This window comes from Oratosquilla oratoria, chromosome 11 (genome assembly GCF_046742065.1).
Source record: "Oratosquilla oratoria isolate Oo_2021 chromosome 11, ASM4674206v1, whole genome shotgun sequence".
Classification (NCBI taxonomy): domain Eukaryota; kingdom Metazoa; phylum Arthropoda; class Malacostraca; order Stomatopoda; family Squillidae; genus Oratosquilla; species Oratosquilla oratoria.
Window position 1 is genome coordinate 20,242,583 of NC_134787.1, and position 20,000 is coordinate 20,262,582.

General features: G+C 45.5%; 1 protein-coding gene across 5 annotated transcripts in view; it reads right to left on the reverse strand.

The window, feature by feature from the left end:
• LOC143029629 (uncharacterized) overlaps nucleotides 1–20,000 on the reverse strand; it is a 168,234-nt gene that overhangs the window by 66,148 nt on the left and 82,086 nt on the right. The window contains exon 1 of one of the 5 annotated variants that reach the window (XM_076192397.1): nucleotides 8,164–8,210. The exons of the other annotated variants lie outside the window; for them this stretch is intronic. The gene's annotated coding sequence lies outside the window, so the exon portion shown is untranslated. Of the gene's footprint in view, nucleotides 1–8,163; nucleotides 8,211–20,000 lie in introns of those variants that run through there. 5 annotated transcript variants of the gene reach the window in all.

Here is a 20,000-nt window from a genome sequence, read left to right on the forward strand (position 1 = left end):
GCTGTCCTGATTCTTGCATGTCTCGACCTGGGTCGTTCCTCTTTGTGTCGTGTGCTCTGTCGACACCGTGTCCCACTTTTCCTCTTTTTTCATTCTCTCTCTCTCTCTCTCTCTCTCTCTCTCTCTCTCTCTCTCTCTCTCTCTCTCTCTCTCTCTCTCTCTCTCTTCCCCTCTCTCCCTCTCTCTCTCGTTGAAAAACTTAATTACTGTAGTACGTCATTCATGTCTTTATTCTGGCTAGCTCCAACAGAATTTATTCAGGAAAGATGCCTACTCAGCAAGAACCTTAATCTTTAAAGGCCCTTGTGACTTATTTGACTGCAGGAGACTCTTCCTCCTACTATTCCTCCCACTCCCCCTCCTCCTCCTCCTCCTCTTCCTCCTCCTCCTCCTCCTCCTCCTCCTCCTCCTCCTCCTCGTCCTCTTCGTACTCGCTCTCTTCATACCAACCTCCTCCTCCTACTCCTCTTCGTGTTTCTCCACCTCTTCGTCCTCCTCCTCCTCCTCCTCCTCCTTCTCCTCCTCCTTCTTTTCGTAATCCTTCAAATCCTGTTTGACATTTCCCTGCTGTATGACGTCAAAGAATTCACAGAACCCATCTGTGACGTCATAGTCCCAGATTGTGACGTCACAAACCAGAAATTCGCGTTATCTGGCGTGACGCTCGTCCTGAGCGTCACGTACCGCGAGTACGTCGTCGTGTCACGTCACCTGCGGCCCCCTTATCGGGTCTGCGGCCCCTGCGGACCTTCGGAGGTCGCCGCCGCCGCAAGGAAGGCTCGCCAAGGAGGCGTTGGCGCAAAAACCCAAAGGCCTTGCAAGGCCCCGCGCCACGCTTCGCCGCGTCCACCACATCCACTACCTCCACCAAATCCACCATCACATCCACCACATCCACCACGACCACATCCACCATCTCCACCACATCCACCATCTCCACCACATCCACAACCACCACCACATCCACCACCACCACCTCCACTTCCACCACCACTACCACCACATCCACAACATTCACCACATCCATCACATCCACCAACATTACCACCATCACTTGCGTCAACATCGCCAGTCATTAACATCACCCCTATCACCACCTTTTTCACCACCACCACCTTATAAAACTACAGTTACCTCGCATCTCGCCATATTCAGGCGCAACCATACTTAGCTCTACTGTTATTATCGAAGCGTTGCGGTCGCCCAGATAAAGAGTGGGGCCGTGGCTGCGGTAAAAACAAGGCGGCGCAAAACATCAACAGAAAGGTTGCAATACAATATATATATATATATATATATATATATATATATATATATATATATATATATATATATGCATATGTATATATATATATATATGCATATGTATATAACATCTTCATGCGAGAGATGCCACAGGGAACACATTTGATTACAAGAACTGTTGCCACATTAGGGGGCGTGTTGGGGGAATTTGCGTTTATGCGTGTTGTGAATTCTTGGGGATGTTTTCTTCACCAGTTAATTAATTTATCTAGTTGTTTATGTACTTTGATCATACGGGGAATGTTTCCATTAATCCTTGCGTATTCTTAGAATTTTTCCTTAATTCATTTATTTACTTATTTGTGAGTTTGTTTATTTGCTTGTTTGTTAATGTACTTTGATATCTAAGCTATGAAAGAGGTTTTCCGTCAGTTTAATAGAATCTGCTGATGAGAGAAAAGTAATCTACTTAAGTAAAACTTAAGTAAAAGTGTAGAACTCTTCGAAAAGGTGTAATGTATAGATCATGGAATGCTTTGGTCACTTTCTGACCCAAACTTTCTTTTCGTGCAAGTTCCGTTTAATCTCGTTTCTTTCATAATCTTGCGAATGTTCATTAAGAGAAATGGCTCAATTTCTCATCAATGTAATGCATTGCATCATCACTAGGATGCCACAATGTTCTTAGTGATTTATTTTTTAAGCGTATAAAGCGATCAGGTTGCGTGTAGTAAGTGGCACGGTTACTGTGCCTCGTGCCATGAATAAATGGCTCCATCGCTGCAGTGCTTTCTGTGTGCCACGTGCCATGAGTTAGTGGTACCATCGCTGCAGTGCTTTGTGTGCCACGTGCCATGAATAAGTGGAACCATCGATGCAGTGTTTTCTGTGTGTCGCGTGCCATGAGTATGTGGCACAATTGCTGCAGTGCAATGCGTGCCACGTGCTGAGAATAAGTAGCACCATTGCTGCAGTCCTTTCTGTGTGCCACGTGTCATGAGTAAGTGGCACCATCGCTGCAGTGCATTCTGTGTGCCACGTGCCATGAATAAGTGACACCATCGCTGCAGTGTATTCTGTGTGCCAAGTGCCATGAATAAGTGGCACCATCGCTGAAGTCCTTTCTGTGTGCCACGTGCCATAAAAGAGTGGCACCAACTACACACTATTCGCTGTTGCATCGTTATAGTGAAATGGCACATTTTACAACATTCACTGTTACGTAGTTGCGTTACAAATGTTACGTAGTTACGTTACGAATTTGACGTAACAAAGAACCCTCCGTCACGTGAGCTCCGTCACGTGACGCGTGACGTCAAAATGGTCTTCGATGCACAAAAGACCGCGACGTTCGATCGATTGACCTTGTCCGATGGCGAACGAGCTACCTCGGTTCGATTCTTTGTCGTCGTCTCTCTCTCTCTTTCTCTCTTTTTTATTACTCTTTCTCTCTCTTTTTTCTTATTTTTTATCTCTTTCTGTTCTTTCCCTCTCTCTCTCTCTCTCTCTCTCTCTCTCTCTCTCTCTCTCTCTCTCTCTCTCTCTCTCTCTCTCTCTCTCTCTCTCTCTCTCTCTCTCTCTTTGTAGACGATGCGTATGTGTATATGTTACAGTAAGAACACGTACCTAGGGATTACGCGTAATCCCTGAATGTTTATTCAGTGAATACGCGTAATCCCCGTTTCACTAACCTAACCCAACCTAACCTAACCTAACCTAACCTGACCTGACCTAACCGAACCGAACCGAACCTAACCGAACCTAACCGAACCTAACCGAACCTAACCTAACCTAACCGAACCTAAACTAACCTAACCTAACCTAACCTAAGGTTAGGTTAGGTTAGGTTAGGTTAGGTTAGTGAAACGGGGATTACGCGTATTCACTGAATAAACGGTTAGTGAAACGGAGATTACGCGTATTCACTGAATAAACATTCAGGGATTACGCGTAATCCCTAGGTACGTGTTCTTACTGTAACATATATATGTACAGAATGTATATGTGTGTATGTATATCTGTATGTGTATCAATGTAGGGTTGTAAACTTGTAAACCTTTAGTTTTGTTTCAGTGTTGCAATAGCATTTCGTTGGCAGTAACCAGTGCTTCTATTCTCTTTTAGTCTTAAAAACAATACGTGCCTCGGGTCCGTAGGGGGTCAAGACTTGGATGAGGAGGCAACCCGCAAGTCTCAGGAAGTCGAAGAAACGCCTGGCGGAGACTTTCTAAGCTCATCTGAAGGACTCCAGGCGCTCGCCTGAAGGACTTCAGGAGCGTATCTGAAGCGTGCGTGGCCACAGAGCCCGTGGAGCCATACTTATGAATAAAATCACTTGGCGACAGCCATAATAAAAGGAAAATGCCCACCAGGTACGTCAGGAGTTAAAGCAAATTAATGTCAAAATTCCCAACTGTCCTTAGTAAGGCAGTAAGGCCCTTCGGTAAGTTCAGACACCTCGAATGAATAGAATCGCCTGTCGATCGCCAGAATGAAATTAGTCAAGTACAGCGTAGAGGGAAGAGGTTAGTCAAGACATTGCAAATATCGACCTTATTTACTCCTAGCGCACGGTCCATAATAGCAGATATCGTATGTGTTTAGTTTAGTGCCGAGTGGCATTTTCATCTTAAGAATACAGAATCAAAACCCCAATTTATGGGGACATTTCTATGGCTGAATAAAATGGGGGAGTTAATGGGGGGAGAAATGGGTAGCTTCCCCCCAAATCTGTGGTGAGAGTTTCTTTTGTCTGTAGGGCACGGGAACAGCCCCCCTCCATCCCCCCATACCTCCCCCCATCATATGGGAAGACAGAGGCAACTTGCTCCTTAACGAGACGCTTGCGTGTGAGAGAGTCGGGGAGTGTGTGTCGGGGGGAGGGGGGGGAAGATATGCGGAAGGAGCCTTTATCCCCCCTCCCCCCACTTCTAGGGGGAAGGGGGGTTGCGTGTATAGATGAGCGTGAACGACTGTGCGATCAGTTTCTAACGAGGTCGTTAAGTAGTTAATGATACAGTCCCGAGGAGAGAGAGAGAGAAAGAGAGAGAGAGAGAGGCCCCATGGGTCAGGTTGTTCTGGTCCACAGAATCTACTCCCAGTTTAACCTAACCTAATCTAGCCATTTACTGTAGTATACGTATAGGAAAAGAAAGTGTAGATATTTTAAGGGTAGATGATAGGTAGATAATATACAGGCGCCATTATGTGTGTGTGTATGTGTGATTCACCATGGTCTTGGATCACGTGTTGGACTCGTGATCGACAGCTATTTCACTCGAAGAAGAGAGCTCAGAGCTCATATGACCGACCTATGAGTAATATTGTGACCTTACACGCACACACACTCCGAACTCCCCGCCCATGAGAGTTGGAGTAACGACCCGCGGCGCAGCGATACTGAAATTATTTCAGCCCAGGCCGGGATTCGAACCCGGACCGTCGTAATGGTAGCCAGGACCTCTAACCACTGCGCCACGAGGTGTGTGTGTGTGTGTATGTGTATGTTAAATATGATATAAAAATACAATGTAAATAAATTAATTGCACTTTTTATTTAACATTTTCAGATATTACTCATTCTGGAAAAAATGTAGCAAAGCATGAAGACCCATGTTCAGTTCCCGTGCTGCGGTCACGCGCTGCTCCGTTTGTGGGACTCGAACCACCACCCATCGGACTTCACGTGTCCAGACGCCTGCGCCCAGGTCCCCTCACCCCAACGCCACCTGTTATCAAATTGAGAAACCACAAGCTTGTCGTCGGACTTTGGAATGTAGGGAGTGACGTCATAGGGGGAATGGGAGTATGGGGGAGTTCAGTGGGTGGAATAGGTGGATTTGAAGTGGAGGAATTGGCCAGACTTTCCCTTCGACGGTCTCAATGATCTATTGACCTGTTACCTGACCTGCTGGCTGACCTGTTACCTGACCTGACTGACCTGTTACCTGACCTGCTGACTGACCTGTTATCTGACCTGCTGGTTGACCTGTTACCTGACGTGCTGACTAACCTGTTACCTGACCTGCTGGCTGACCTGTTACCTGACCTACAGACTGACTTGTTACCTGACCTGCTACATGACCTGCTGACTGATCTATTGATTCGTCGAGGAACTGGTCGACTGACGTGCTAAGCGAAGGTTTGAAGTTTCTATTCAGGTGGTCGAATGTTCGACTGACTCGTCGACTGGCCGACTTGACGAGTTGCACGTCGACAGGATGGTGGGGGGGGGAGCGGGAGGCCCCTCGGGCATCTATTCAACGGGTCCGCTCCGCCCTGCCAAACGTTCAACTTGAACATAAAGATCAACTTTCAACTGCTTGCCTACACACACACACGCACACACACACGCACACACACACACACACACACACACACACACACACACACACACACACACACACACACACACAGTACCACTGCACTTCGAGTCGTTACTCCAACTCTCGTGGGCGGGGAGTTGGGTGTATGTGTGTGTGTGTGTGTGTGTGTGTGTGTGTGTGTGTAAGGTCTTAGCATTACCCATAGATCGGTCATACGAGCTCTGAGCTCTCTTCCGGGAGGGAAACAGCTGTCGATCACGACTCCAACACGTGACCGAAAGACCAAGGTGAATCACACACACGCACACGAATACATGCACACGCATACATACACACAAACAAACACACACACACACACATACACACACACACACACACACACACACACACACACACACACACACACACACACACACACACACACACACACACACACACACACACACTAAAACTACAGAAGATGACTTGAACTTTCAGATTTGTGTAGTGTAAGATACAATACCGCTTTACCAAGTATGAATTACAACCACTTCCCAAACAGGTGTAACTTACTACTCCTTTTCAAGTAGGTGTAATTTGTAACCCTTTTTCGACAGGTGTAAATTACGACCCCCTTCTCGATCAGGTGTAACTTACAACCCTTTTTTTCGAACAGGAGTAAATTAAAAACCCCAAACAGGTGTAATTTACAACCCCTTCTCAGTCAGGTGTAACTTGTAATTCTTCGAAAACAGGTGTCAATCACACTCCACTCTTGAGCAGTTGTAACTTACATCTCAATCAAGTGTAACTTACAATTCTTCCCAAACAGGTGTGACCCTCAACTCCTTCTAGAACAGATGTAACCTACAACCCATTCTAGAGCAGGTGTAATCTATAACCCCTCCTAGAACAGCTGTAACCTACAACTCCTTGAACAGACGTAGCCTACAACCCATTCTAGAGCAGGTGTAACTTACAACACCTAGAACAGGTGTAATGTATGACCTCTTAACATCATTTCCGGGACGTGAATAGTACCAGAAAGGACGCATTTGTGGTGCAGTGGTACCGTGCTCGACCGCTAATTCAGCTATCCGAGTTCGAGCCTCGCCTAGTGCTGAAAAATTCAGCATTGCTGCACTGCGAGCCGGCACTCCAACTCTGGTGGGCAAAGATTTGTGTGTGTGTGTAAAACACTCCATTGCCCATTGGACCATGTAGGAGCTCTGAGCTCTCATTCGGGAGTGTACCAGCTGCCGATCACGAGTCCAACACTTGATCCAAGACCATGGTGAATCAAACCCATTCGACCAATCCATTAGGACGTAGTCTGCCAAGTCATCGACCACTCGTCCGTCCGATACTTATTACAAAAATGAATAAATAAATAAATAAATAAATAAATAAATAAATAAAACAGAATAAAAAACAAAACAAAACAAAACGAGAGGTTACAAAAGATGGTTGATGTGACCCAGCCCAGATGGTGCGCCATCTTGCCCATGAGGAGGGTTGCCAACTGTGCCCATTCGTTCCCTTTAAGAAAGAAAGACCAAGAGAGAGAGATCAAGGGAGAGAGAGGGGGACCAAGGGAGAGAGAGAGAGTGGAGCCAGGAAGGTAAGAGGCGAACGTACAGTTGCCAGTACTTGAAACTGTTACAGCGCTAGAATGACAAGGTTACCAGTGGCAAGTGTTGATTACTGTAATATCAGGGTATTTGTACACTGGTACTCCGCTGATAATTGTGAGTTCAGAGTATTTCTTTGTTTATTAATTAATTTATTAATTATTTATTCATCTATTTATCTGTTTTGTGGAGCCGTTATGATAAATTGTAAAAAATACTATTGTATGGTATCTTCCATGCCTCCCTTGAACAAATTTAGGTTTAAGAAGGAAATAGACAAGGATTGTTTAGCAATAGAGTGGTTAACAAATTAAATAGACTTACGGTGGTATTCTTAAAAAAAATCTTTCCTTGTATAAATACCGGACAGATCCGGTATTAGAAATTAGTAGGATTAGAAATAACAATAGTTGAAGTTCGATGTCTCCATAATTGTGGAGGCAGTAAAAGAGAGGAAGTGGAATTGGGCAGGTAACTTAGTGCGAACGACTGATGAACGATGGAGCAAGTGTGTTACTGAGTGGACGCCGCGAGATGGGAAGCGTGGAAGAGGGAGACTAGACAGAAGGTGGAGAGACGAGATAGAGAAGTTTGCAGGAGTGACGTGGCATATGTTAGAGCGGCTGTGTGAGTCATGGAATACTATGAAGGAGGCCTTTCTTCAGCAGTGGACTCGGGATGGCTGAATTGATTGATTGATTGATTGATTGAAGTTCGATGTGGTCAGGGTTGGTGATTAGTTTCCAATCATATTTTTTTTCTGTGTGGCTCTGGTCCGTAGGGATGCCAATGGAATGTACCTGTTCAGGACCGGAAGTTCAAATTGTTCAATTGAAAGTGGTACGTCCTTGGGAGGTTCCAGTGTTCAGTTGAACAGAAAATGTTGGGGGGGGGTTCGATTCCTAGTAGAGATCATGTGTGTGTGTGTGTGTTTTACTCGTGTGTGTATATATATGTGTACAGTGGACTCTTTGCATACTCACCTCTGTCACGTCACATCTTATGTCACGACCAGGTCACTAATGCCTACCTGAAAAAATATACATTTCTTTAACACAATTGTATTATTTTCTATTTCTATCATTAAATTATCTATTGATTATCTATATATTTATTTTACAGGGCATAGGGAAATATGTCTCCGACATCTTGAATGAAAATACGTAACGACAATATAGATAATAAAAAAAATATAACTTTAATTATAATTGCGCCATATTAGCGTGAAAATAAAAACAAATAAATTATTTAGAAATCAATTCAAACCTATGGTGTCAAAGATAAATTTGTATATATGCTTTGTATATGTGGGTAAGGACGGAACCAGTTTCTTGTCATACTGATAGTGACACTGAACTGTGTTGTATTTAAGTAAGTTCATTTCGTAAAGATTCGACTATACTATATATATATATATATATGTATATATATATATATATATATATATATATATATATCTTATGCTTAATCGCCTTTCTCTCACATTTGCTCTTAAATTGGGTTAATTTTCAAAAAAGCTATATTTCTTCTCTTGTGTACGCGCAGACTCTCTGGAAACTTCAACGCGTAAGTTCGTTGACAGCAGCCTAGGCCATGAGGCGCTGAGTTGCTGCGGCCGAAGCCGTCATCTTTGCCCTTTCCGCTTTAGTAACTGTTGGGGTAGATAACAGTCACTGCTGGGAATCGGAGTGCGGGATTTGAACCCTTAACTAAGCGTGACCATCACGCTTCCGGTTACGTCACCAGCCCTCCAGAAGCGGTGACGGTTTTCGGGTGATTGTTGGGGGGTTGGGAGGGGAAGCCGCACATAACAGCTGTGACGTCACACTACCTGGTCGACTTCGGTCTCCGAAATGACGTTATTTGGACGAAGTGGCGATACGCCAAACTTCGTGCTTAGCGGGGACATCGTACTTGGTACGACCATCGTGGACGAGCTCGGGTACCATTTAGCATAATGATGTGGTAGGGGGGGGGTAATGGGGGGTCCTGTGTCACCCAGAAATCCCCCCTCCCCCGGGGGATTGGTGACAAAACAAACTCTACTTCGCACCTCGTCAACTTTCCTCCCTTCTCTCCCCCTTCCCATCTCTCCTCTTCTTCTTCTTCCTCCTGCTGTCCCTCTCCCACCTTTCCACTTTCGTCCTCCACTTCCTAGTCCCTTTCCTCCACCCCTTCCATCTCCTCTTCCATCCCTTCCGTCTCCTCTTCCTCCCCTACCGTCTCCTCTTCCTCCCCTTCCTCCTCTTCTTCCCTATCTCCATTTCTCCTCTCCTTCCTCCTTCCCTCCTTCGTCCCTCTAATTCACGCCATCGCCTCTCCCTCCCCCCCCCGTGCCGTCCTTATTCCATGCCTTTCACTGCCTCTCCCCCCGCCCCCCACTCTTCCCCCCAACTTCTCCTCTCACTCCTTCTCGTAACACATGCAGGAGCTTTGTTATTGGTGGGTCTGCTCGCTGCCGAAGCCGCCGAGTTCGGTTTTTCGTCCTTCTTCGGAGACTAGAAAGGACTTCGGCGCGCGGGTCGGTCAGCAGCTCCGACTTACGAAAAAAGGAGGGCGGGGCGGGGAGGAGAGGAGGTTCTTGGCACACCTTGTCAGTAATTTGTTTTTACGCTTGTCTTTATGTTTGTGTCTGTTCGTGTGTGTGTGTGTACGTTTGTGTTTGTGTACGTATGCTTCTGAATGAAAGTGTATACGTGTGTGTATGTATGCGTATTTTTTTACATTGTATGTGTGTGTGTGTGTGTGTGTGCGTGTGTGAGTGTGTGTGTGCGTTATACATTGCAATTGAGTCGGTGTGTTTGTATGAGTTCTTTGGAGGCTCTCGTGTTACTGGTAGAAAAATATAGTTCTTTTCTGTTATGTCGATCATGTTATTCTCCCCCCCTCTCTCTCTCTCTCTCTCTCTCTCTCTCTCTCTCTCTCTCTCTCTCTCTCTCTCTCTCTCTCTCTCTCTCTCTCTCCCTCTCTCCCTTCCTCCCTCGCTCCCTTCTTCTCTCTCTCCTTCCCGTTCTTCTCTCCTTCCTTCCCTCCTCTTTCTCCCCCAGCGTCATTAACCCCACCATATTCAGGCCCTCTTCACATGTCATTACCTTGTTTCCTCCCTGCACCCCTCCGGCGTTGCCGCTCTAGGCGGAGAGGCGAGTCAGGCCTTCACACCCACGGCGCTGACGCCGAACTGGGCCGCCGGAGGTGCTCCTGGGGCCTCCTGGCTCTTCCAGGAGGGCGTCGCGGAACTTTCTTTATTCATGTTTTTAAAATCTGTTCTCACGTTGGCCCGCCAGGCAGCTGATCTTTTTGCTGTGGTTACAATTGTGTGTGTGTGTGTGTGTGTGTGTGTGCGTATGGGCGAGTGTGTACACTTGCGTGTGTATCTTGTGTATTTACCCAATTGTATTTACCTAGTTATAGTATACAGGAAAGGGGCAGCACTCGTAGGGTCCCGTGTCTTAGTCTTCAATTACCATAACCTAGTGTGAGTATGTGTACGTGTGTGTGTACTTTAGCCTGTACATGTGTGTGAAAAAGAGAGAGGATTTATGTGTGCGCGCGTTCCTGTTTATGAAAGTCATCAGACATTGTGAGTCGTCTCGACGTGTGTACGTATTTACATGTGTGTGTGTGTGTGTGTGTATGTGTATGAATGGGCAGGTAGGATCGCCCTCACAGGAGCTGGTGGCCGACCTGACTCTAGGCAGGTTCTCACCATTACATCTACTTGCTAGGTGGGGGGGGGAAGGGGGGGAGGTTGCAAGGGGAGAGGGGGGAGGGAGGTTGAGGTGAGGTTCCTGGCGCACCTCTCACCTGACCACTCCGGACACTCGTTTGACCACCACCTCCTCCTCTTCCTCCTCCTTCTGCTCCTCCTCTTCCTCCTCCTTCAGCGTTCTCTTCAGGTCGAGAGACACTCGACCACTGTCCACGCCATCTGGAGAGTCGACACTTGAATATTCATTGGACGAGGCGGTCACCAGCTGCAACAAACAGCCTCCTCCTCCTCCTCCTTCTCCGCCTCCCTCAGATATTCGGTTGATTGGTCAGCGCCCTACTTGGTCATCAAGGCAAGTCTCTCTCTCCATCCCCCCCCCTCTCTCTCTCTCTCTCTCTCTCTCTCTCTCTCTCTCTCTCTCTCTCTCTCTCTCTCTCTCTCTCTCTCTCTCTCTCTCTCTCTCTCTCTCTCTCTCTCTCTCTCTCTCTCTCTCCCCTCCCTCTCTCTCTCTCTCTCTCTCTCTCTCTCTCTCTCTGTCTTGTATGATATATAATACCAAAGCAGCCTGGATACATGAAACCGCAATTGGAACGTCGAAGGTCACTTTCATTGATTCATTATTTCATCTGATGACTTTCCTTGATTGTCTTCTGCGTCGCCCAATTGCAGGGCCGCAATCGAACTCAAGTGTCTTTTGTTATTTTCCTTGTCTGACGGACGCAGACTTGACGTTGATCAAGTCGGGAACCTGACAGCATAACCCAAGATGTAGTGATTAGACAGGCACGCGGAGAGAGAGAGGTGGGTGGGTGAGAATAGAAAAAGAGAGACAGGATGCAGGTAAAGGTAGAAAAAGGGGAGAGGAGGAAGAAAGGTAAAGAGAGAAAGGGAGAGAGAGAGAGAGAGAGGGGAGTGGAAGAGAGAGGGAGAATAGAAGAAGCAGAGAGAAAGAATGCAGGTAAAGGTACGAAAAATGGAGGGGGGAAGAAAGGTAAAGAGAGAAAGAGGAAGTGATAAAAAGAGAGAGAGAGAGAGGGGGGATAGAAGAAGCGGAGAGAAAGGATGCAGGTAAAGATAGGAAAAGTAGAGAGGAGGAAGAAAGGTCAAGAGAGATTAGAGAGGAAGTGATAAAAAAGAGAAAAAAATTACTGTGTAAGAAAAGACGGACACATGAATTGGTTTTATAAAGCCAATTGATTTGAGGGCAGGTACAAGAGGTGGCGAAGAAGGAAAAGAAAAGATGCAAGAACAGTGGTAATAGGATCATTGAGGAGATGAAAAAAGAGAGAAAAGAGAAAGGAGGACCTGGGCAAGGGACGTGTACATACACACATACAAACATACAAATGCATATATACATACATATTTACATACATGTATACATAAATACACATACTCTTGTAAACACTCACACATCCATACACACAGACACACACACATTTTATATACATGTATGTATGTATGCATGTATATATTTTTATGTGTGTGCCATCATCTATACGGAATTTAGTCCTGTGCAAATCTATTGATGTTACTAATTGTAAAATGTCGAATTGGGAGTCAGAGTCCTACAAGAGCCCAAAAGTAATTCTGTTGCATGTTCTCCCGAAGACTATTGATACGGCGAGGAGATTGATTTCAAGTAGCTTTTGTCTTAGGAACTGTGACCACTTGCTCTCACAGTCGTGAAGATAGTAAGTTGAATTGATTTATTTTTATTTATTTATTTTATTTTATTTTATCTATTTATTTTTTATCTTATGTTTATTTTTTTTAGTCCCTGCGGAGCTAGCCGATTTAAGGAGTATATTTAATTACTTCTAATGGTAATTAAGTTGGAAACTGTAATTGTTATTATGTATGTATTATCTATTTGTAAAGTTTCCCCCCAATGTTGGGGGTTGCCACCTCGTTCATGAGTTTGCCGTGTCTCCAGATGCTGACGCCGGGGGAGGTAAGAGAGAAAGTATGGAGAGAGAAAGAGAGATGGGAGAAAGAATGAGGAAGAGGGAGAGAGAAAGAGAGAGATCAACGAGAAGGTAAGAAGGACGAAAAGAATTTGATATTTGTGTTCTTAATGAGGAGAGAGAGGAGAAAGTGAAGGAGAAGAAAGAGGAAGAGGAGGAGGGGGAGGAGAAGAAAGATGAGGAGGAGGAGAAGAAAGAAGAGGAGGAGGAAAAGGAGAAGGAGGAGGAGAAGAAAGAGGAGGAGGAGGAAAAGGAAGAGGAGGAGGGGGAAAAGGAAGAGGAGGAGGAGGAAAAGGAAAAGAAGGAGGAGAACAAAGAGGAGGAGAGGAAAAATGAGGATAAGGAAGAGGAAGAGGAGGCGTAAACTAGAAAGGAGGCCGGGTGAGAGGAAAAGCACGAACTACGTCGCCTTCCTCCGGCCAGGGGCGTAGCAGGAGGTAATCAGGGGGTTCCTCCTCCTCCTCTTCCTCCTCCTCCTCTTCCTTCTCTCCTCCTCCTCCTCCACCTTCTCCTCTTTCTCCTCCGTCTTCCGTCCCGGGAAAGCTGACTGGAGAGGCGAAAGTGCTGAATTTTGGGCAATAGAAGACGAAGCCAAAAATGACATACAAACGCTGGCGCCATCATAATACACTCACACATACACACACATACACACACTAACACACACACACATACACACACACACACACACACACACAATGTACATCATAAGCACAACATACATGTACAATGTGTGTGTATATATATATATATATATATATATATATATATATATATATATATATATATATGTATGTATATATATGTATGTGTATATACATGTATATTAACTCTTGTTCAGCATCATTTTCTTTTCTATTTAGTCAAGAGAAAGGAAAATCTGAATAATATTTTGCTTCAATTTTAGTTGATTTCGTTTTACATCCACAAATGAACTACGGTGTGGTTTTACATGCACAGTATGTGCAATGAACTCCCACCAGAAAAAAAAACAAGAAAAGAGAAAGCTTAGCAAAAATATTAATCAATTAATTAGCTAATTGATGCTGAACAAGCAATCATCTTCAATGAATTATGCTTCAGAGAAAATGTCCCATCATATTATATGATTTTTTTCATTTGTAGATGTATGTGTTTATATGTCTATGTAAGCATGTATGTATATTTATATATGTATATATAGAGCGAGGAATTTTCGAAGAATTATGAAATACAGAGAGGAGAAACGTCTAAGAATTTTGAAAAAGAGAGGCAAGAAACAGGGCGGAAGGAGTGTTAAGTGTGGGAGAACCGGCGGTGCAGGGAAGCCGCCGTGGTTGAGGCATGTCATGAGAATGGGAAATGACAGGTTGGCAAGAAAAAAGAAGAACAGAAAAAAAAAGAAACAAATTGGAAGCGGAAGCAAAGGAAGGGTGAGGAAAATACGGGAATAAATGAAAAAACGAAGGTGGAGTAGTTCTTTATGATAAAGATTCCACACAAGTCACGAACATGTCAGAGACACGAACGGGTCAAGGGACGTCCACACGAGCCGCTAACATGTTGCGAACTAGATGAAACGCGGGGAACGGGTTAAGATGTCTTCTTTATATTTATACTATTAGGGATGCACCACTTGGTGCATCCTTATGTCCTGTTTGCCGCTTGTTGGCCACATGTGTGTGGACACATTCGGAGAACATAAGAATGAAGAAGACTGCAAAAGACCATAAGGGTTACACTAGATAGAAAGACTGGATTCACAGGTAAATCAGAACCTATGATGTTGGTCTTGGATATAGGGAGTCTCTCTCTGTCTCTCTCTCTCTCTCTCTCTCTCTCTCTCTCTCTCTCTCTCTCTCTCTCTCTCTCTCCCTCTTTCTCTCTAAGAAATTCGTATCATTTCCTGATAATTTTTCCCTTGCCTATCTGATTGCCGTAATTGTCTCCCACGACAAGATGTTCAGACCAATTTCGATCTACTTACCGAACAAGAGAAAAAAAATGAAAAATAAAAAATTAGAAATGAAATTCCAAAAGTGTGAGACATTTTGCACGTAAAGCAATGACCAGTAGGTCGTTGGAGATGGGCAGTGTGACGTAGAAATATGTGGGTTCGAATCCCGCACTCCTCTTCGATTCCCAGCATAGACTGATACTACCTGCCCCAACAGTTCCCCAAAGCGTATAACAGGGCAAAGATGACGTCTTCGGCCGCAGTTACTCAGCGCCTCCTGGCGTGGGGACCTCGACTTCTTGTAGTGGAAGAGAGGAGAGGTCTTGTCCAGAAGCACCATGGGATTGTTTCCCTGTGAGATCTCCTCGTCCATCAGGTGACGCGCACACACACAGACACACACACACACACACACACACACACACACACACACACACACACACACACACACACACACACACACACATAGTGGGAGATGGACAGGCAGAAGAGGAAAGGGTAAAGGAGGCTGCATGGGAGAGAGAGGGGGTGACTCAGTGGCAAGATGTCAATATGAGTATATGTTGTAAGTATATATTCATACATATATATATATATATATATATATATATATATATCACAGATGAAAATGCAGTAGCACATTTATAAATGAAAACTAAAACCACAATCGGAGCAGAAAAAATAAATGGAAACTGTGAAGCTATATATTTCGGCTGTAAACTACAATTTTTTCACTACTGAAGAGGGCTGCAGCATACACAAATATATATATATATATATACACACACACACACACATGTACATGTTTCCATACATATTTTGATAGATTCCTTTGATTGAATGAAAACAGTGATTTACAATCAATCATTCGTCTTTAGAAATGTTCACTCATCTTTAATTCGTACGTTCGTGCATGTGTGCGTGCGTGCGTGTCTTTGCTTACACGCACATGAGTGCCTATGTAACTGTAGAAGAGCGTTCGTATGTGCATTCGCGCAGGTGTGCATGTGGCGCGTGCGTGCGTGCGTACGTGCGTATGTTTTGGTGTGACTTGTACGAACTCGAACCTGTTTTCAGTTGACCGCACGGAGCTTCGGTTGGGAGCGGGGAGGTGGGGGAATGGGGGGAAGGAGTGGGTGGATGGGGAGAGGGAGGGTTGAGTACTCATGCATTGGTGGTTAACCAATAGGTCATACGTAGGGCCACAGCCAGCGTCCTACATGGCCACACGAATAAGGATAAAAAGAGACAGGCTAAGAATCACCGAAATCCTGTACGAGACGTTTAGGGATATAGGATCACATAGGACTGCCCCTGAGGTTCCTTGGAATACCCAATAGGTTCACGCAGTCCCACAGGAAGGGTCACCCCTTTGCCACCTGGGGATCCTCTCACTTCGGGACGTCTTCCGAAGTCCCACAAAAGCCTCCGACAGGCACTCAGTGCCATCAGGAACTATGGCAACACTCCTCTTCCTGACTCAGACCGGAACCGCGAGTTCTTCGGGACCGTGGCTCTGTTCAACCTATCAGAAGCGAGCCATCAGACATGCCGTGTTTTCATTGGCTGGCTGGAGCCCGTGGAGGTGACGGGTGGGAAGAGCGGGACCGCCGCGGCCGCCGCAGCCGCCGCAGCCCCCGACGATGGCTCTGGGCGTAGGTAGGCTGACCTGTATACGGGACGCGTTCGAAACCTGGGAAAAGCCGTTTTGGCATGCCACCAGGCGACGGCGACGGCGACCCGACGCGTCAAAACACCTCAAGAGCAGCGTCAAAGCATGTCCCCCGTGGCACTGGACATCATCGGCCGAGTATTACCTCGCCCTTGGGTTTTCCTACTGGAGTTCCCCTTCCCACTCCTTCTCCCGCCTCTTCGTTCCGCATGTTGTTCTCGTCCTACTTCTTACATTGCCTTTCTCCTTCTCATTCTCTTTGCCCTTTTCATTTACGTTCTCTTCTTTCTTCTCATCCTTATCCTTACCCTCCTCCGCATTTTCATCCTTATTATCACCCTCATCTTCCTTCTCATCCTCAGCCATGATCTCTCCTTTCCCTTCCACTTTCATCTTTCTCTCCCACATCCGTCCATCTCCTCTCCCTCCCTCCCTCCTCCCTCCTTCCTCCTCCTCTTCCTCCTCTTCTTCCTACTCTTTACCGACTGCATGTAAAGCTGCATCGTACCGTTTAGGAAACTTGGCTCTCCATTTGTTGCCGCCGAGCTTCGTTGGCTTCTGTGGTCATGACGTCAAGGTCTTCCTGTCCTAATGAAGGAGTCGGTCATCACTTCCGATCCTAGATCCTAGAAGGAGGAGCCTGTGGCCGAATTTATTAAAGACATAAATCTTCAAAATGGCGGAGATTTTTACCTAAAATCCTATGTTGGCAACCTAATTGCTTATGACTAGACATAAGCAATTAGGTTGTCGACATAGGAATTTAGGTAAAATTCCTCCATATTGAAGATTTATGCGAGGTTCCCCAAACCCCGATTCCCATAACTGTATAAAACATAAGAATGGAGGATACTGCAAGAGACCATAAGGCCTACACTAGGCATTTCCATGTTTCTTACCACCTGTCATCCCTATCCTTAAAGTTATCTAATCTTCTAAAACAATCAATTGTTTTAGTGCTTACTATATGGTTGTTACTAAGTCTATTTCATTCGTTAACCATTCTGTGTGTAAACCATTTTTTGTCCATTTCCTTCTTAAACCTAAATTGGTTCAATCTAAACCCATTAGTGTGAGTCCTACCTTGTCTTAATATGATGACCTTGTTTGTATCACCCTTGTTGGAGCTCTTGACACACAGTTAAATGAATCAGCTCTATCTCTGAAGTTTGGGCTGCACGTAGAATGTAGCCCATGCAACGTCATGAGTTTCTTTCAAGCCTTGGACGCAAGGAATTGACTAATTAGAGATCATAGCCAAGAGGAGGCTGGGGCTTCGGGACTGTGGGTCTCAGCCAAGAGAACTGTATATATCACTTATATACAAGCCTATGCAACGTCATGGGCTTCTTTCAAGCCTTAGACGCAAGGAATGGGCTAGTTAGAGACCATAACCAGAAGGAGGCTGGGGCTTCGAGGCTCCAAGAAAACTGTATATATCACTTATATACAAGCCCATACAACGCCATGGGTTTCTTTCAAGCCTTAGACGCAAGGAATGGGCTAGTTAGAGAAGGAGGAGGCTGGGGCTTCGGGTCTCAGCCAAGAGAACTGGGTTAGCGGCAGGGCAAGACGCCAACTGGAACTGGAGTCGTGGTCTCCGGGCACGGCGGGGGCAGACCACTTCGGGGCATCTTCGCACGGCCTCTTAACTCTACTCTATTTTTAATTTATCTATTCGTTTGATTATTCATGTATTTTTGTGTTCATTTATTCGTTCATTCATTCATGAATTTTATATATAAAAAAATCTTCTTTACTTTATTCCTTTTTTTTTGTCGATGTATGTTCTTCTTTCCTCTTCATTTTTTGGTCTTTTTTTTCTTCTTTTTTTCTTTTTCCGCCCCACAGGTACCCCTCCCTCCCTCCCTCCCCCCCTCCGCATTCAAATGGTCGCGACCCTCACCCACAATACATCAAAGGCTTCCACGTCCAGCCACCGCTGAGAGCGCTTCCTAGTGCAACGGGAGACTTCAAGTTAACAGTAAATAGTAATCCAAGAGTCCCATTACCGGCCCGTTCGACTCGCCGGCGACGGCTCCGTATGATGGAAACTTTATAGATTTTTTTTTAGCTAGAATAAAATCTAAAAGGTACGGTATCGTGGTTATAGGATTAAACGTGATCAGGGATAGATGGGGGAGGGGGTATGGGGAAGGAAATCTTTCTCCAACAGAACTGTCGTGTTCTCCAACAAATAGATTTGGGGCTTGAAGGGGAGGGGGGGAGGACCGGGAGGGATCTTGCCGTATTGTGTACATTAACCGAGGAAACTGATCCACGTGCACACACACATACACATACATACATACACACACACGTATTGCTGGTGTAGTGTACACGCGTACACATACAGACACACGGATTCCTGGTGCCTTGGCTTGCTAATTCAGTGGTACCGAGATCAGGAACCGTACAGGGCTTGAAAAACTACAACAATTTAAGTACGTACTTAGATTCTACCTTTGGTGTGTGTGTGTGTGTGTGTGTGTGTCTGTGTCTGTGTGTTGAGTAAGGTCACTACATTACACATAGATTTAGTTTTACGAGTCATGAGACTCATTCAGGAGGGTAATACTGTGCATAAAAACAAACACACATGTACACACCAGTACGCACGAGCGTACACACACACACACGCACAAACACACGTGTAGATACACACGCACGCGCTCACACACACACACACACATACACACACACACACACACACACACACACACACACACACACACACACACACACACACACACACACACACACAGCTTCCCACACAGAGTGATAGATATATGGAACAAATTTGATGAAAAAATAGTGTGTGCAAATACAGTACAAGAATTTAAGAACAAACTTGATCTTGCGAGATACAAACACGGGTCACCACGAGCATAGCTCCCCTTCCCGTATAATACAACTAGGTAAATACACACACAAACACGTAGACGCATACACACAAGTACACGGCCACACACGCACACACCACCACGCAAACCAAAATATGCACATTCACACACACACACACACGCACAAACGCACGCACGCACGGACCCACACACAAGAGGCCTCATGGGACTTCTTAAACTTCCTGAAGTTCGCTCAGTTCCTGAAGTCGTATCTTCAAGCCTTCTGAAATAATGTTCCCGGTCCCACATTCTGAAGTTACTTGCTCCTTGCTCCTCTGAAGCCATCCCCATGAACTCCACCTTCTCCTGAAATCCAGCTTTCAGTGCACTGAAGTCGTCACTTCCGTCCGAGCGTCCGGACAAAGCCTTTCCTGAAGTCAAGGGAACCGGTCTGTGCGACGGATCAGCAGGAAGTGGGTCCTCAAGCAGGCAAGCAAGCAGGCAAGCAGGCTGGTACACAACATAACACACATGCGTACACGTATGTGTACACGCACACACAAACACGCGTACACGGCTTTCGATTTAGTGGTTAGTGTTGAGGGATTGCAATGAAGCAGACCCGAGATCGAGCCCCACTCAGGAGTTGAAAATTTCACTAAGTCATTACTACCACCCTTGAGCAAAGGGATG